Source organism: Ovis canadensis, chromosome 18 (genome assembly GCF_042477335.2).
Source record: "Ovis canadensis isolate MfBH-ARS-UI-01 breed Bighorn chromosome 18, ARS-UI_OviCan_v2, whole genome shotgun sequence".
Classification (NCBI taxonomy): Eukaryota; Metazoa; Chordata; class Mammalia; order Artiodactyla; family Bovidae; genus Ovis; species Ovis canadensis.
In genome coordinates, this window is record NC_091262.1 from 80,930,411 (window position 1) to 80,950,133 (window position 19,723).

The 19,723-nt window shown below is 45.9% G+C and overlaps 1 protein-coding gene across 5 annotated transcripts in view; it reads left to right on the forward strand.

The window, feature by feature from the left end:
• Positions 1–19,723, forward strand: part of TRAF3 (TNF receptor associated factor 3) — a 112,408-nt gene that overhangs the window by 49,647 nt on the left and 43,038 nt on the right. For 3 of the 5 annotated variants that reach the window (XM_069559851.1, XM_069559855.1, XM_069559853.1), the window contains exon 2: positions 12,994–13,118. The exons of the other annotated variants lie outside the window; for them this stretch is intronic. The gene's annotated coding sequence lies outside the window, so the exon portion shown is untranslated. The remainder of the gene's footprint in view (positions 1–12,993; positions 13,119–19,723) is intronic. 5 annotated transcript variants of the gene reach the window in all.

The following is a 19,723-nucleotide window of genomic DNA, read 5'->3' on the forward strand; positions in this document are numbered from 1 at the left end:
AGTTCTAGACTGTTTATTCACAGACATTAAAACCTTTCATTTCATAGTTTTTTATTTCTTCACCAAATTTAACACCATCATATTTTCAAAAATATCTTCATTTTATTGGAGGAGTAGAGTTGATTTTCAGTGTCGTGTTAGTTTCAGGCGTACAGCAAAGTGATTCAGCGATACGTGTACACGTATCTATTCCTTTTCCGTGTAGATTATCGCAGAAGACTGAGTAGCGTCCCCTGTGCTGTCCAGCAGGTCCTTGCTGGTTGCCTGTGTCACATGGACGGGTGGGCCCACGTCCGGCCTCAGCTCCTCGTGTGTCCTTCCCCGCCACGTCGCCCACGTCCGGCCTCAGCTCCTAGTGTGTCCTTCCCCGCCAGGTCACCCCTTTGGGAACCATAGTTTGCTTTCAGTATCTGTAAGTCTGCTTCTAGTTTGTAGGTAAGTTCATTTGTATCTTTTTCTTAAGATTAGATTCCACATACAGGTAATACCACATATTTGTCTTTGTCTGACTTACCTCACTTAGTGTAATTATCTCTAGATCCATAGTTATTGCTGGCATAGTGTTTTAAATGAAGAAAAGAAACTCTTTGGGAGGACATATACCCAGGAAAAACAAATCATAGTTCAGAAAGACACAGGAGCCTTAATATTCCCTGCAGCACTGTCTACAATAACCAGGATATGGACGCACCCTAAATGTCCATCAACAGAGGAGCAGATAAAGAAGATGTGTTTGTGTGTGTGTGTGTGTGTGTGTGTGTACACAATACACAATGGAATATTTCTCGGCCGTAAAAAAGAACAAAATTGGGTCATTTATAGAGACACAGATGGACCCAGAGACAGTCATTGTCATCCAGAGTGACGTAAGTCAGAAAGAAAAAACCAGATGTCATTTATTCACACATACATGTGGAATCTGAAAAAGCCAGTATAAACAATCTTACTTACCAAGCAGAAATAGAGACACAGATGTAGAGAACAGACGAATGGATACCAAGGGGGAAGGGATGGCAGGGACCGGGAGACGAGCGCTGATGCGCACACACTGATGCTACACCTGAGAGACTAACAGGCAGCTGGCGAGAACCCGCTGGGTAGCGCAGGGAGCTCTCGGTGCTCTGTGGCGGCCTGAGAGGAAAGGAGATCCGCAGCAAAGAGGGTGGATGTGCATAAAGGAGAGGGTCTGGCTGGGTCACTCTTCTGTGCGGCAGAAACTAACACCGCGTTGTAAAGCAACTACTCCAGACAAATCTTTTGAAAAGAAAAATGCTCATTTTGGTCGTCACACTTGCAGGCATGTTTCTGCATCTGTGCCTTAGAAAACTAAATGGATCATATGCAGAAACTGGACTCTGTGTAGCAGTCCTCTGCTTGGCGCGTGGATGGGTGTCTTCAGTTTGCCCAGTGCTTTACTGTTCCATTCGCCATAGAGGAGCGGGAGCTGGGGATGCTTGGGAGATGAGCTGGCTGGCTTCCGAAGACGGTGCTCCTGCCGCACTGGGACAGGGACTTCGCTGGTTGATTTGCTTTGAGTTGAATTCGTGTGTTCAGAGCCTGGACTCCTGCAACTCCTGCAATTAATACATTCCCCAACTTTCCCCAGTCAGTGCATTGACTCGGTGGCACTTGGCTGTGGATGGTGGTTCTTGTTATGCGTCATAATGCAGATGTGTTGACCAGCTGTTACATAATTATGGTATTGTTTCATAGTCCCGTTGTCTGCGTGCATATATATTATTTAATGACAAGTGTTTATATTCTCACGCTGTGTTCCTGTCTACAACATGGATGCGTATGGGAACTGCTCACAGCAGACTGCAGTTGCAGACAGAAGTAATTAGAGCAGAATGGCTCTTCACATTGCAGCATTTTCTGTTTCTGAGAAAACACTGAAACCCTTGTAGTCGTCACACATTAGTATGATGCTGCCTGGCAAGAGACTTGTTCCTGGAGTCGTCCATTCCCTTTGATGAAATAACAGACACCGGGTTTACTGCCCACCAGGATTGGGCTGGGGGCTTCCCCGGTGGCGCTAAGAAGTAGAGCCCACTTGGCCATTTTGGCGATGTGAGAGATGCTGGTTTCGTCCCTGGATCGGGAAGACCCCCTGGAGGAGGGCGTAGCAGCCTGCTCCAACATTCTTGCCTGAAGAATCCCATGGACAGAGGAGCCTGGTGGGCTGCAGTCCATGGGGTCGGAAAGAGTCGGACACAGCAAGAGGGCTGAGGAGAGTGAGGCACTGGCCTCAGGCGCCGAATTTCAGGATGCCCCAGAAAACTCAGTAGTTGAGATTGATAACATTTTAATGCAATACTTTGAGAAAATCGAATTTAATGCAAAAAAAAAAATCCGTGGTGGAAAAATGTCAAATCTTAAATAAAGACAGGGTCAGTGTTAATTTTTCCTTTGCTTCAGCTCCAGGATGGCTTGGCTCCACACTATTACTGATACTATCCTTATTTAAAACGTTGATATTTTGCCTCACATAGATTTTTTGCATTAATTTTGATTTTACCCCCTCACTGAGTATTTTGTCACTCCCTGAAAATCTGTACCTGTGGCAAGTGCTTCACTAACCTCACCCCGGCCCCAAACCTGACTTTCATCTTCACAGACTTGAAAACCGGACATAATGTACGGAACAATAGTTTTCAGACATCGGTTAACAGGAAGGTTAGGATTGTGTTCCCTGAAATAAGGGAAACAAGTGGAATGAACCCTGTAAGTATTCTAGCTTATTCTCTAGGGCTAGGAGTAAAGAAACTTTTTGAGATAAAGGGCCAGTTAGAGAGTCTCCAGGCTTTGTAGACCAGATGGTCTCTATCACAACCCCATTCAACTCTGGTACTCTCTGTGGCTGCTTTCATACCAAGTATGTAAATGAGTGGCCATGGATGTGTTCCAGTAAAACTTTATTTATAAAAACAGCAGCAAGTTGGATTTAATCCTCAGGCTATAGTTTGCCAGTCCTGGTCTAGAGACAGTTTCTGCATTACAGGTCAGGGGAGAGAAACGAAACAGCCCCTAGCCTTACTGAAGTGGCAAAACAGATGAGAGTTTGGGGAGGACAGGCAGCTAGAATTTGAGGGCCAAAGTATAGGAGAGTAGAGAGCTACTTAGGGAACCCCAGGGGTCTGCAGAAGGACCCCCACCCCCAAGATTTGGGCTGGTCTACACATGCAACTCCGGGAGTTGGTGATGGACAAGGGAAGCCTGGCATGCTGCGATTCATGGGGTCGCAAAGAGTCGGACGCGACTGAACTGACTGAACTGATACACGCACCAGAGAAAGCACCTCAAAACCGGGAAAAGAAGCCCCAGAGAAGAGCGGGCACCACACGAGCTGAGATGGCGTTCCCACCACCCACGGTGATGTGTCAGGCCCTTTCAAAGCGTGGTTTTTAATCTTGGTGAGGGTGGATTCAGAACAGCTCTTTGGTTTAGGGCATCAGAAGGGTATCACTGCAGTAATGGGGCTGAATTAGTCCAGGACTAAAAGACCATTACACACCTACCCCAACTGATTCCGGGTAACTTAACTGCATTTCCAGAACAAAGCCCCAACTGTACTTAAAATGATGTGGTAGAATCCAGCACCCAACAATGTAAAAACGTTTCAGTGTCCAGCATCTAATAAAAATTACCAGGCATGCAAAGCATCAAGAAGATGTGATCGTAGCCAGGGGGAAAATCAGTCAGTAGAAAGCTGTGAGATTAGCAAACAAGGACATTGAAATGACTGATATAAACAAGTTGTACACATTCATGAGGAAGGCGAGCATGGGTGACAGATACGAGACAGACTGAACGAGGACTTTAGAGGCGAAACATACAGAGACGAATAGCAAACTGGCAGTACAGAAGACATCAGTGAACTTCAAGACACAGCAATAGAAATTATCCAAAATACGGTGCAAAGAACAAGGAAGGCTGAGCAGAGTGGCAGAGCGTCAGTGACCTGTGGGGCGGAATCAGCGGAGCTAAGATGCGTGCGACTGGAGTTCCCGAAGAAGAGGAAGGAACGGAAACAGTATTTGGAGAAATAGTGCTGAAAAATGTCCACATTTGATGAAGATTGCAAACCATGAAGCTCACAAACTCCAAATAGAGTGGACAAAATCATACTAAGGTCCACAGAGTCCAGTTACTGAAAAGTCAGTGATGAAGAGAAAAAAGTCTTAAAAAGCAGCAAGAAGACATGTTACAGAGGAGCAAAAATAAGGTCAGTGAGCTCTGATCAGAACCTGTTGCCTCCAGCAGACAACTGCCGTGTTTAAAGCGCCAAAAGGAAGAAACCTGTACCCAGTGAAAGTATCTTTCAGAACGAAAGTGAAATAAACATTTCTGGACCAAGGAACGCTGGCAGAATGTATTGCCAACAGAAGTGCAAACCAGAAGCTTAAAGGAGGTTCAAGTAGAAGGAAGATGGTAGATGGAAATTTCTACCCAAAGGGATGAGAAGAACTGGAAACAGTCCACGGACTGGTGAATATTCACACTTTAATCTTTTTTTTAGACTTTTTTTTTCCTTTTTTTAATTTTTTTTATTTTAATTTTTTTTTAATTTTAAAATCTTTAAGAATTGGCAAAATTAGCAATGTGCTTGGGAACGCGCAGTCCTTGCAGAGGGAAGTGGATGGCAGTAGTGGCACAAGGCTCGGGAGGGAAGGAATGGAAACACGGCGCATTGTGTCTCGGTGGTGTTATTTCAAGGTGAGCTGATGAGTTAAAGATGCTTATTTTATCCAGAAAGATCTCTTGTCTGTGGGGGGAAAAAAACATTAATTGCCATTGAAAGTGAAAGAAATCTGCTCGGTCGTGTCCAACTCTTTGAGACCGTATGGATAGTCCATGGAATTCTCCAGGCCAGAATACTGGAGTGGGTAGCCTTTCCCTTCTCCGGGGCATCTTCCCAACACAGAGATTGAACCCAGGTCCCCTGCATTGCGGGCGGATTATTTACTAGCTGAGCCACCACCAGGGAAGCATTCAGTTCAGTCACTCAGTCGTGACTGACTCTGTGACCCCATGAATTGCAGCACGCCAGGCCTCCCTGTCCATCACCAATTCCCAGAGTTTACCCAAACTCATGTTCATCGAGTCGGTGATGCCATCCAGCCATCTCATCCTCTGTTGTCCCCTTCTCCTCCTTCCCCCAATCCCTCCCAGCATCAGGGTCTTTTCCAATGAGTCAACTCTTTGCATGAGGTGGCCAGAGTATTGGAGTTGCAGCTTCAGCATCAGTCCTTGCAATGAACACCCAGGGCTGATCTCCTTTAGAATGGACTGGTTGGATCTCCTTGCAGTCCAAGGGACTCTCAAGAGTCTTCTCCAACACCACAGTTCAAAAGCATCTATTCTTCGGGGCTCGGTTTTCTTCACAGTCCAACTCTCACATCCATACATGACCACTGGAAAAACCATAGCCTTGACAAGACGGACCTTTGTTGGCAAAGTAATGTCTCTGCTTTTGAATATGCTATCTAGGTTGGTCATAAGTTTCCCTCCAAGGAGCAAGCGTCTTTTAATTTCATGGCTGCAGTCACCATCTGCTGTGATCTTGGAGCCCAGAAAAATAAAATCAGCCACTATTTCCCCATCTATTTGCCATGAAGTGATGGGACCAGATGCCATGATCTTCGTTTTCTGAATGTTGAGCTTTAAGCCAACTTTTTCACTCTCCTCTTTCACTTCATCTAGAGGGTCTTTAGTTCTTCACTTTCTCCCATAAGGGTGGTGTCATCTGCATATCTGAGGTTATTGATATTTCTCTCAGCAATCTTGATTCCAGCTTGTGATTAGTTGGATGTAAAAGAGGACACTGTTACAGATCCTGTAGGCGTTGACAGGGTAATAAGGAGTATTGTGAATAATGTTACGCTAGTAAATTTGACAGGGTAATAAGGAGTATTGTGAGTAATGTTACGCTAGTAAATTTGACAGGGTAATAAGGAGTATTGTGAATAACGTTACGCTATAAATTTGACAGCCTCAGTAAAATGAACAAGCCCCTTGCAAGACATAAACCACCAGACTTACTCAAGAGCAAGTGTATAGCCTTTCATGACTATATTAAAGCAGTTTAATTTGTAGTTGAAATCTTTGCCGTGAAGCATACTCCACGTCCAAATAGCGTCACCGATAATTACTAAACACCTAAAGAAGAAAGAATACCAATCTGACAAAAGCTTTTCCAGAAGACAGAAGAGGAGGAAATGCTTCCTGTCTCCTTCTGTGAGGCCAGCACGACCTGAAAGCAAAATCAGACAGAGACTCTAGGAGAGGAAAGCCACCGAGCGCTGTCCGTCATGCGCACATCCTCTGCAAAGTTTAGCAGATAGAGCCAACCAGGCGGCATATAGAAAGGACATTACATAATAATCGAGGAAAGCTTATCTCAGGAAATAGAGGTGGTTTTCACACCAGAAAGTCAAGCAGTGCAACCCACCACAGTCATGGACGGAAAGCAGCAAAGGGAGCGTGAGGCCCAGCGATGTGGGTGTGGGAACCATGAAGGGAAGGCAGGATGACTGCGGAGAGTCGCGCAAAACGTCCATCATGACGAGCACATGCACACGCACGCACACGGACTCTGCAGCAGAAGTGAGGCTGGAAGTCACGGTGAACGGAGTCGACGTTTCAAGGCTCTTGCTGTCCAAGAGAAAGGTACATGTGTTGGTTGACATTGGACTTTGATAAGGACCTGTGCATTAGAGCTTCCACAGCAGTTACTAAAGAGTGGAAACAGTATGTGAAGTGCAGACTACTGGGGGACTAGAATGATAGCAAGGAATCCGAAAGAAGCAAATCGAAAGAAAATAAAAGAAAATTGAACCTAAAAGTGAGTAACTGTCTCCAAGGTAAGTGGAGTTAAATGTTCCAAGGAAAGTTATGATCAACCTAGATAGCATGTTAAAAAGCAGAGACATTATTTTGCCAACAAAGGTCCTTCTAGTCAAAGCTATGGTTTTTCCAGTGGTCATGTATGGATGTGAGAGCTGGACTATAAAGAAAGCTGAGCACAGAAAAATTGATGCTTTTGATCTGTGGTGTCAGAGAAGACTCTTGAGAGTCCCTTGGATGCAAGGAGATCCAATCAGTCCATCCTAAAGGGGATCAGCCCTGGGTGTTCATTGGAAGGACTGATGTTGAAGCTGAAACTCCAATACTTTGGCCACCTGATGCAAAGAGCTGACTCATTTGAAAAGACCCTGATGCTGGGAAAGATTGAGAGCAGCAGGAGAAGGGGACGACAGAGGATGAGATGGCTGGATGGCATCACCAACTCAATGGACATTGGTTTGGGTGAACTCCAGGAGTTGGTGATGAACAGGAAGGCCTGGCGTGCTGCAGTTCATGGGGTCACAAAGAGTCAGTCACGACTGAGCAACTGAACTGAACTGAATTTTTAAAAAAAGATATCAAATAAGGTTTTTTAAAAACTCAACTGTATTTTGTTTATAAGAGACCCACCTAAAGCATGAAGATTAAGAGATTTGAAAGAAAAATGAAAAAAAAAAGAAACTGCAAACTCTAGCCAAAAGCAGGATTTTGTAGTGTCAGAGAAAACACAGTTTAAAGCAAAAAGCAGTTCTGGAGATAGTGAGTGTCATTTCACTTAATACAGTTGGCAGCTGGCTCCTTTAACAAAGCAGTCAGTAGTTTAAGCAAATTCATGTCTTGCTTGCATGAAGTTCAGTACACATAGTCCTGGTTGGCAGATGTTTTTTCGATGGTCGTTTGGGGATTCAGCTGCTTCCCCCCATCTCTGCCATCTCCTGAGGCCCGGGATACTCTGCAGGCGCCTCTGTGTGGGGCGGAAGGAGTGAATCACGCAGGTGTTCACGGCTGGGCTGGAGGGTGAGGTGGTGTATATTAGGATTGCATCCTGTTAGGCGGAGCCCAGGTCCTAAACCAGACTTCACTGCAGGAGAGGCTGTGCCCAGGAGGTAGAAGGGAAAAATCTGGTCAACATGTGGTCTCTGCTGCAGTTTGTAATGATAAAAGGTTCAATTCAAAAGGAAGTCATAATAATTCTAAACGTGGATAAGCCATAATATGACTTCAGAATATCCAAAGTAGAGATTGCCATAAGTGCGGCGGGGGAAATAGACAGATTTATAGTTACAGTAGAGATTTCAGCACTTCTCAGTAATGGATAGATTAAGCAGGCAAAAAAAAAAATCCTGTAAGCACAGATGTTTTATGTAGGATCAGTACCCTTGGTGTAATGTGCATATAAGTAACACTCCATCCAAAACTGCACCGTATACAAGGAGTTAGGAGAAGGCAGTGGCGACCCGCTCCGGTACTCTTGCCTGGACAATCCCATGGGCAGAGGAGCCTGGTAGGCTGCAGTCCAGGGGTCGCTAGGAGTCAGACACGACTGAACGACTTCACTTTCATGCATTGGAGAAGGAAATGGCAACCCACTCCAGTGTTCTTGCCTGGAGAATCCCAGGGACGGGGGAGCCTGGTGGGCTGCCGTCTATGCGGTTGCACAGAGTCGGACACGACTGAAGCGACTTAGCAGCAGGAGCAGCAGCTCTGGTAGACTCGGCGTGCCTGAGGCAGTGACCAAAATCATGCCCAAGAAAAAGAAATGTAAGAAGGCAAAATGGTTGTCCAAAGAGGCCTTACAAATAGCTGAGAAGGGAAGAGAAGCAAAAGGCAAAGGAGAAAGGGAAAGATATACCTATCTGAATGCAGAGTTCTCAAAGAATAGCAAGGAGGGATAAGAAAGCCTTCCTCAATGGTCAGTGTGAAGAAATTGAGGAAAACAATAGAATGGGAAAGACTAGAGATCTCTTCAAGAAAATTAGAGACACCAAGGGAACATTTCATGCAAAGATGGGCTCAATAAAGGACAGAAACAGTAAGGGCCTAACAGAAGCAGAAGCGATGAACAAGAGGTGGCAAGAATACACAGAAGAACTTATGAAAAAGATCTTCATGACCCAGATAACCATGATGGTGTGATCACTCACCTAGAGCCAGACATCCTGGAGTGCGAAGTCATGTGGGCCTTAAGAAGCATTACTGTGAACAAAGCTAATAAGGTGATGGAATTCCAGCTGAGCTATTTCAAATCCTAAAAGATGATGCTGTGAAAGTGCTGCACTCAATATGCCAGCAAATTTGGAAAACTCAGCAGTGGCCACAGGACTGGAAAAATCAGTTTTCATTCCAATCCCAAAGAAAGACAATGCCAAAGAATGTTCAAACTCCTGCTCATTTCACATGCAAATAAGGTAATGTTCAAAATTCCTCAAGCTAGTCTTCAGCAGTGCATGAACCAAGAACTTCCAGATGTGCTAGCTGGATTTAGAAAAGGCAGAGGAACCAGAGATCAAATTGCCAATATCCGTTGGACCATAGAAAAAGCAAGGGAATTCCAGAAAAACTTCTGCTTCATTGACTACGCTAAAGCCTTTGACTGTGTGGATCACAACGAACTGTGGAAAATTCTTCAAGAGATGGGAATACCAGACCACCTTACTTGCCTCCTGAGAAACTTGTATGCAGGACAAGAAGCAACAGTTAGAACTGGACGTGGAACAGTGGACAGGTTCCGGATTGGGAAAGGAGTACGTCAGGGCTGTATGCTGCAGAGGGAACAAATGCTGGGCTGAATGGATCGTGAGCTGAAATCAAAATTATTGGGAGAAATACTAACAGTCTCATATGTGCAGATGATAACCGCTCTCAAGAGCCTCTTGAAGAAACTGAAAGAGGAGAGTGAAAAAGTAGGCCTAAACTCAGCATTCAAAAAGTAAGATCATGGCATCTGGTCCCATCCCTTCATGGCAAATAGATGGGGAATCAATGCAAACAGTGACAGACTTTATTTTTCTGGGCTCCAAAATCACTGCAGATGGTGACTGCAGCCATGAAATTAAAAGACGCTTACTCCTTGAAAGCAAAGTTATGACCAACCTAGATAGCATATTGAAAAGCAGAGACATTACTTTGCTAACAAAGGTCCGTCTAGTCAAAGCTATGGTTTTTCCAGTGGTCATGTATGGATGTGAGAGTTGGACTGTAAAGAAAGCTGAGCCCCGAAGAATGGATGCTTTTGAACTGTGGTGTTGGAGAAGACTCTTGAGAGTCCTTTGGACTGCAAGGATACCCAACCAGTCCATCCTAAAGGAAATCAACCCTGAATATTCATTGGAAGGACAGATGCTGATGATGAAGCTGAAGCTCCGGTACTTTGGCCACATAATGTGAAGAGCCAACTTTCTGGAAAAGACATGATCCTGGGAAAGATTGAGGGCAGGAGAAGGCAGCGGCAGAGGATGAGATGCTTGGAGGGCATCATCGACTCAGTGAACATGAGTTTGAACAAACTCTGGGAGACAGTGAAGGACCGGGAACGTGTTGTGCTGTAGTTCGTGGGATCTCAAAGAGCTGGACCTGACTTAGTGAGTGAACAACGAACAACAACAGTTTATAGTAGAGATTTCGATACATGTCTCAGTATTTGACAGATTAAAAAACCCTGTAAGCACAGATGATTTACATAGGAGCAACACCCTTGGTCTAATGTACACATAAATAATATTCCATCCAAAGTCTGCATCTTATACTTTATTTTCAGGCACGCGTAGAGATTTATAAAAATTGCCCAAGGCTGGGAGCCTCCCTGCTGGTCCAGTGGCTGAGACTCTGAGCTCCCAGTGCAGCGTCGCTGTGGTGGTTCAGTAGCTCAGTTGCATCCAGCTCTTTGCGACCCCGTGGACTGCAGCATGCCAGGCCTCCCTGTCCTCCACTGTCTCCCGGAGTTTAATCAGATTCATGTCCATTGAGTTATTGATGCCATCTAACCATCTTATCCTCTGCCCGCCCCCTTCTCCTTTTGCCTTCCGTCTTTCTAAAAGCATCAGGGTCTTTTCCAGTGAGTCAGCTCTTTGCATCAGGTGACCAAAGTGTTGGAGCTTCAGCAACAGTCATGAGTTGAAATAGCATCATGTCAGTAAATGTGAAAATTAGATGAGATAAACAAATTCCTTGGAAAATGTAGCTTTCTAAAAGTAGCTACAGAAAAAATTCCTGTAACCACTAAAAAAATAGAATCAGTAATTAAAATTTTTAGGCACTGATGGCTTCGTTGTTAAATTCCACCAGACTTTCAAAGAAGAAATAATTCCAGTTCTACCCAAAAACTTCCTCAGAATAAACCAGGGAACACTTCCCAGTTTATTTTATGAGGTTATCATAATTTTGTTACTAAAACCCAGTAGGGATGGTATACTAGTGTGTTTATAGCAGACAAGGACAAATACTTTACAGCTATTGATTTTTCATTCTCTTGCCAAAGAAACATTCAGAGTTAACTTGCCTTTTGGCAAGAACTATAGTTTAAGTTTGAGTGATAAACCATTTTGATTTATAAAATGTGATTGAAAAAATATTAAGGTTGTGTGTGTATGTACACGTGTTGCCTTTATTGACCTATGTGGCTTACTGAGTAGATTAAAACCCATGTTTTATAATGACTGATCACATCAGTGCGGGCTCTTTGGGATGTGACTGGGCCTTAGCTGATAACAGCAAAGGGGGCTTTATTGGCCACCTAATTAAGAGCCCTCGGGCAGGGCAGGCTGCAGCTGGGTCCTTCCCCTGGTGTCGTCCTCCTTATTTGCTCTGTCCTCAAAGAGCCTCTTGACGCCCATGTGCTCAAGTTCAAGTTCTTCAGGAAAGAGGGAGAATCTCTGTAAGTCCCAGAGGAGGAAGGAAAGACTTGATTCATTTTGATTTGGGTTTTGTGTGCTCACAGAGATGAACCAGCTCTGACCAGGAATAGGATGCTCTTACTGGCCAGCCACACACACACCATCCCCTTGTGCCTGGGATCTGTAACCAGTGTCTCTGGAAGCTGGTGGACCAAGAGTGTGAGGTTTCAACTGGTCAGAAATTGGAGTGTGGTAACACCTGGAAAAGTGCACGAGTGTTTGGTTTCAAAATACTCTCTCGCAGCAGCTGTTAGATGTAAAATCTCATGAGTTTTTCGTCAAAATAATTATAAAATTCTATACAATAAGAATTCTTAGGACCCCAGGACATAGCCATCCAGTTACCAAGAATGAACAAGTCTGACAAGTTCTGAAAATGTTGCGCAGTGGAAACTCTCCTCCCCTTCTTGCAGCCGTGTGAATCACTACAGCTGCTGTGGGAAGAGTCTGTTTAGCTTTATGTCGTGGAGCTGAATATATGCTGACCTCACAGTCTAGCGGTCACTCTCGCATGTATATATGCACTAGACGTATTTACCCCCAAATGCTTAAGAGATCTGTGCCAGAAAGATCTTAGGAGTGCTTGTGTTGGCTCCAAAGCAGAAACCGAATGGTGAGTAGACGACGATGTGTCGCACAGTGGAATAATATACAGCAGTGAAGATAAACAGCAGGGCCAGCAACAACAATGGGGCAAAAACAAAGCGAGACGAGGGAATATACACTGTGTGATCACGTCTGTGTAGGAGTCAGGAGCTGGCAAAAATAAACGACCAGAGCTACAAGCCTAGGGGTGGGCTAAAGAAAAGCAGAGGTAGGATCACAGGAAGTTAGAGTGGTTGGTACTTACAGGGGAAGGAAAGGGTTAGGGGTCAGAGGAAGGCACCCAGCCTTTTGGGGATCCCAGCAGTGCCCCACTCTGTGGCCTGGGTGGTAGTTGGGGTTTTGTTTAATAACCTGATGAACCTGCACATACGTGTTTCTTGTGCTTGACTATGTACATATAGTTCTATTTCATGATAAAAGTGATTTTTAAAAAAGTTATCTGAAGTTACCCAGCCTTTGTAATTTATGTTCACCTCAAAAAATGCAGAAAATCCAAAGCATACGTGTATATAGAATGATTAAAAATGTTTTCTCTCGAGCTTCTTACTTTATCACGTTTTAGAAATTTCCATTTTTGAAATTCAGTTTTTTCAAAGCTTTAAAAAATTTTCCGCATGTGAGTTAACCACGTGTCATTCTTACTTCCTAGGTGAGGGACTCCACTACAGTATCTGAAGAAGGATAAAGTTGACTCTGCTTTGCTTCTTTCTTTATTGAAGTTTCTTCCTGCCTGGTCAAGGTCAGATATATCCTCTTGCAGCATACAACATACAGGTATGTCACTAGAAGTTTCCATTTGCGTAGGTTTTTCTCCAGCTGTTCCCGGTGTGCCTTTGCCTGACAGTGAAGTAGTTAAATTAGGAAACATCCTGAACTTACCCATTTTCGGTGTTAGCAGTCTCTTTCTGTAACAGGTGTATCTGAGTGTCTTCGGGATCCGTGGTAGTGTATTTGGGTATGTGTTTCTGACTTCTTTTTTCTCCTTTTAAACCAGCGTTAAACTCTGTGAGTAATAGCCATTGCCCCTGAGGGCTTAGTGACAGTTGATGAGGTTGGAAACCCGGGTTGGCGGCGTGCTCCTGCCCGGGGAGGGCGCCGCCGCAGTAGAGGTGCCAGTGCTGCGCGTGGAGGCCTGCCCAGCCGAGGCTTGCATCTTTGATACAGGAACTGCTTACTTCTTCACTGTCTTTCTCTGGGAGTTTGAAAGGAAACAAAACACCCTGTGTTTTAATCTCTTAATTTGTGATTGAGTGGCATTTTATTCTTGAAATTAAGAACTCTTTCATATCTTAGAACATTAGCGTGAATATAAAATAGGTTTGAAATGTTTGCATCCAAAGTGAGATTTAATACACAGCTATTTTTGATAACATTCAGAAGCATCAAGAAAACTGGTATTTAGTTTTATTCATAATCACAGTACCATTCAGTTTTCCCCAATAGTCTCAGTTTTTTTTAGTTTGAAACAGGGTCCAAACAATTGCGTTTAGCTGCTCTGCCTCCTGAGTCTCTGTCAGTCGCTGACTGCTCCGCCCCGTCCCTTTTCTTCCTGGCGTTTTCTGTGTCAGTTGTTCTGTAGTCAGGGGTGTCCCCGTTTACATGGAACGCGTTCTTCTCTCCTTTTATTTCCTGGGAGGTGGGAGGTGGATCTAGAGGTTCGAGCGGCTGAGCCTTTGAGCTCAGTGCTCGGAGGTGGCGGTACTTGCATCTGCTCTGGTCCTCATGGTGCTCAGCACCTGGACCCATGGTCGTTAGGGGTTGCAAATGATGATGGTGAAAGTTTCATCCTTTACTTTGCCTTGATTCACTGAAATCCTATTTGGTCACCCTAAGGAGATCAGTCCTGGGTGTTCATTGAAAGGACTGATGCTAAAGCTGAAACTCCAATACTTTGGCTACCTCATTCAAAGAGTTGACTCATTGGAAAAGACTCTGATGCTGGGAGGGATTGGGGGCAGGAGGAAAAGGGGACGACAGAGGATGAGGTGGCTGGATGGCATCGCCGACTCGATGGACATGAGTTTGAGTGAACTCCAGGAGTTGGTGATGGACACGGGGGCCTGGCGTGCTGCAATCCATGGGGTCACAAAGAGTCAGACACGACTGGGCGACTGAACTGAACTGAACTGAACTGAAGGGACGGTTCAGATGGAAGCAGTAGGACGAATGCCTGATTCTTTCTCTTTATGGATTCTCGAAACAATGAGACGGTCTCATAGCCGCTTCTCAAGTGACCAGGGAAGAAGTGTCAGTATAAACTCGTGAGTTTAAACGTACGTGACGTGTTGTAAGACACGGCAGCTGTTGTTCCCGTAGATGGGGGGATTGCGCCACTTGTGCGGTGGTGCCTCTGTCCGTTGCCTCCTTGTCCTTTGCTCTCTAAACTGGGGAGAGTCTGTAGATTCGTGTGTGCTGTTTCTCCCCAGACCTGGAGCTGGCTGTTTCTCTAAGCAGCTCCGGCTCCCTCTTATAGAGCGTGGTGTCTCGTGACCACAACCTGTACATCGTTGCTGCAGGGCTGGTTACTGTCCTGGACCTTTTTGGTGAACAGCCAAAGTATTTTCAGAAATCTAGCTCTCTTTTCTGATCTTTATAGCCTGTTTCTTCTCTCTTCCACAGGTAACATTTTTAACGTTTTTTATTTATCTACTGTAATATGGACTTCCCTTGTAGCTCAGTCAGTAAAGAATCTGCCTGCGCTGCAGGAGACCCAGGTTCGAGCCCTGGGTTGGGAATATCCCCTGGAGAAGGAAATGGTAATCCACTCTAGTATTCTTGCCTGGAAAATCTCGCGTACAGAGGAGCCTGGTAGGCTGCAGTCCATGGGGTCGCAAAGAGTTGGGCACGACTGAGCGACTAACACTCACTTACTATAATATAAATACTTGTGTGTGTCTGTGCCCACAGCCCTCTTTCTTTAAAAATAGCAGTGTACAGTACGAGCTTTTCTCCATCTGTTAAAAAAGTTAACAACATATCATGAGCTTGCGGCATAGCCATATACAGGGATTCTCCTCATCCATTTTAACAGCTGTTTAGCGATCCACAATGTTGGTTGTTACCTTATAGAGGAAGAGTAACTTAGAAATATGTCGGCATTATTCAGTATGTGTTTCTCCTGCATATAAAAGTCATCAATTTGTCCAGCTGCAGATTCCCTAGTAATTTTGGGACCTGGCAAGTACATTCCCAACCGTGGCCCGGTTTTCCTTATGGTTAAACTCAAAGACTTGGACTAGAAACTCAGGGTGAGTTGTGTTAGCTGAAAGAGACTGCAGATGAGGAAACTGTGCCTGAGAGCGTCTCCCTGGCCACGGAGTGAGCGCCCTATAAGCAGGGTCGTGACGGTGCCATGGAATCGGCAGGTATTATAGAGTGATTGTGTGTCAGAATCAGGGAGGCGAGGGCAGGTCTGCCGTGGGCAGCTAGCCGGGTGACAGCGTCATTCCCCGAGATGAGAGCGGGTCTCTGAGTAGGTCGAGGCCTGCCCAACAGCCATGGGAAGCGCCGAAGACAGCAGATTCCGTCTGGGCTGCGCTGACCACGGGACTCCCGTGCAGCTGAGGGGGAGCAGGTTGTCCAGGAGCTCCGCGAGCGTGGGGCTCGGAGCAGGGGCTCCTCTGTGCAGGTTGATTACCCAGCAGGACAGAGAAGGGGCCTGGATCAGCACCTGAACAGCTCCCGCGTGTGCACCACCGGTGGCAGAGGGGAAGCTGGCGAGAGGGAGCGGTCAGGAGCGCAGAGCTCAGAGCCGCTGACTTTTGGCATCTCCTGCCTGTATCCTCCAAGTGGTTTAATGCTGTAATCCACTCCTGAGTGGCGCCACGCTTCATGCTCTCACTCTGACTTCCTAGTCAAGTCGGTGCTTCAGGAAAGCGCACCTTCTCACAGCGTGCAGCCCCCGAGCCTCCAGGCCGGGCTTGACTCAGGGCAGCCTCTCTGGGAAAGGTGCTGCCCGCCCTGAGTCGCTGTCAGGCAGACGGAGCCCTCAGCTCCTTCCTGTCCAGATGGCTGGGCTCTGGCCCTGGTCCAGGAGCAGCCAGAGTTGAATGAACCCTTGTTTAACATCCTAAGTCATTTGAACTGAGCAATATTGGCAGTGCTGGGTCTCAGGCAGTTATTGTTTTCCTAAAGAATTTGAGACCAAGTTTCGTATCATGGTTTAATCAGGTTCCTTTCCAGCCGTCTGCCTGCATCAGTCTCTCTCTCCCCCTCCCTCTCTCCTATGCGGGGCTTTTTCCTGTGCGATGAGGAGCGGCCTGTTTGTCTGGGTGAGAGTCCAGGCCCCTCTGTGCTTTCCCAGTGAGTTAGCCACAGGCGGCTCCCTGAGCAGAGCGTCTGGCATCAGGTGTCCTGAGCAGTCCGTGTGCTGAAATGTCTGCATAACTGTGGATTGCCAGAGCGCTTTCTTATCAACAGGGCACACCTGTCTGCCTGTGGCTTTCTCCCTTCCTTGGCCTCGCATGGATGCTGTTTTAATCTCTCTCCTGGGCTTGACGTGGAGCTGGTTTTCCTGCATCTCTGTTGTTTAGCACTTTCTTGCTGGCAGGAGCCATTTTCTTTGTTTATCTGATGCTTCCCTTTTTTGGTTTTCCCCGGGCTTTCCAACCCTTGGAACACCCTTTTGTCAGCAGATGTGCGTTTGTTTCCAGTTTCTAATCTCCAAGTGTAGCTCAACTTAAACCACCAAAGCAAGGGATATAAAATAAATCATCAACGTAATGGAGATGCAGAGCAAAGTGAAGGGAACCCAGTCTGGCTCTTCACTGTGTTTCTGAGTCCAGGTACGCCTCAACTTTGCCAGCAAAGGTCTGTCTAGTCAAAGCTATGGTTCTTCCAGTAGTCATGTAAAGATGTGAGAGTTGGATCATAAGGGAAGCTGAGCACTGAAGAATTGATGCTTTTGAACTGTGGTGCTGGAGAAAACTCTTGAGAGTCCCTTGGACTGCACGGAGATCAAACCAGTCCATCCTAAAGGAAATCAGTCCTGAATATTCATATGGAAGGACTGGTGCTGAAGCTGAAACTCCGATACTTTGGCCACCTGATGCCGAGAGCTGACTCACTGGAAAAGACCCTGATGCTGGGAAAGACTGAAGGCGGGAGGAGAAGAGGACGACAGAGAATGAGATGGTTGGATGGCATCATCGACTCAATGGACATGAGTTTGAGTAAGCTCTGGGAGTTGGTGATGGACAGGGAGGCCTGGTGTGCTGCAGTCAGTGGGGTTGCAAAGAGTCAGACACGACTGAGCAGCTGAACTGACTGAGTGACTGATGCCTCAACTGAGTGAGAAGCTGGTTAGAAGCTAAAACTTTATGAAACCGATGTCTCAAATAGAGACTTTTTTTCATTTGGATAAAATGTGGCCTCAAAATACCTAGACACGTAGCAAGCAGTAAACATGTAGTAACAGAGCAGTAATTCTGCTCCGTTGGAAGCTGCAGCATCGGAGTTCTCGCCCTGTGAACGCCAGGCCCCGCCTTCCCTGCCCGCCTCCCCCGCGGTGTGGGCCCGGCACGCCTGCCCAGGCCGCTGCTTCCTGGGGCTCTGGTCCCGCCTCCTGTCGGAGTCCTCCTAGCACACCGACGTAGGGGGCCGTTCTCGAGCCCACACTTGCCCTTCACGGTCACTCCCTTTGTGCTGTCTCCGCCTGGCGTGTCTGCCATTCCTGTTCGGCAGAACGTTTCTCTGTGTGTGGAAGCAGATATCCTCTTTCCAGACCTAATGCTGGGATGAGGCCGGGAAGGTGAAGTGATGACTGGGGCCAGGGTTCCCATCTCCGCATGCCCCCGTGTGCTCACCGGAGCCATGTGCTTCCCGTCTGTGGGTGTTGCAACGCCTGAGCCTCTTCCCCAGATCAGGCTGTTCAGCACCAGTCTGCAGGTCCCTGAAAGCTGCCTCCACCATCTCCTTAAGGCCTTTGACTGAATTTGCATCATTTTTCTTCATTAGCACAATCATTATTTTAAGCATAAGCTTTGTTAACCTGTAATTGTCACATCTAAACTTTAGGATTAAGGGAAAATTTAACTATTTTATACCCACATAAAAGTAAGTGAAATAAAGGTATTTATTTTAAATCAAGAAATCTAGTCAAAGGTTGCCACAAGTCCCCCATTTTAGAAGCTTCCAGAGATGGGACTTTGCTTACTCACTGATGCTTCGGGTGGTCAGCCTCCGCGTGGGGCACACGTGGGTTTCCTGGCCACCCCCAGGTGGGCGTGAATGAACAGGTACACTTGTAGGTGAGAAATGACCATCGCAGGTATTTTAGATAAAATTAGCAGGTTAATTTTGTCTGTTTGCTTTAGAGAATTGTAATGAGAACCAAGGAGCTTTTTTTTACCAGTGGCTTTTAGTTGCGGGTCTTTGAGCATAGTGTCAGCTCTTGCTGCTGTACCTACAGCAGGCATTGTTCCAGCCGAAGAGCAAGCTGGGGTTCTGCTATGGTTTTGCCAGGGTTGGTGTGGAGTGGTTATCAAGCTCAGTGATGAAGAAAGAAATCAGAGTGTCTAAGTTCTTTAGACCCCATTGTTTTTATTAAAACTTTATTTTTGTTTTTTTTTTTTTTTACAAAAAATGTCATTTAAACCATTCAAAATGTACAGTTCAGTGGGTTTTATTCCGTATATTCACAGTGTTGTATAGCCATCATCGCTGCCTATTTCTAGGACATTTTCATCCCAAGAAGAAACTCCGTTCAGTCTCTCTGTTACTCTCCTCTCGCCTGAGCCCCTGTCAACCACGACTCTGTGTTCCGTCTGCCTGGATCTGCTTGTTCTGGACGTGACACAGAGATGGAGTCGTGCGACGCGCGGCCTTCTGTTTCTGGCTCCTGTTACTCTAGCGAAACGTTTTCAGGGTTTTCCCATGTTGTACCGTGTGTCAGCGCTTTATTTTTTTATGGTTGATAACAGTACGTTATAGACACATGTAAGCGTTGTGTATCCAGCCCTCTCTTGACAGACCTCTGGGCTGAATGGCCCTGTCTGTCCTGAATATTGCTGCCGTGAACATGCGTGTGCAAGTAACCGTGTAAACGCCTTTCTCCACTCCTTTTGGGTGTGTGCACAGGAGTTAGGGGTGCTGGGCCACGCGGTAACTCTGCTAACTGTTTTGAGGAACTGCCAAATTGTTTTCCACAGTGATGATGAACCATTTTATATTCAGCAATGTACGAGGGCTCCAATTTCTTCATATTCCTCACCAACACTTGAAGTTTTCCATTTTTTTAAGTTACAGCCACCCTAATAGCTGTGAAGTAGTATCTTGTGGTGGTTTGTTTTTTTTTTAAGATAGTTTTTTTAAATTGGCATGACAGAACACAAAATTAACCGTTTTAAAGTGAGCAATTCAGTGGTGTATAGTACGTTCAC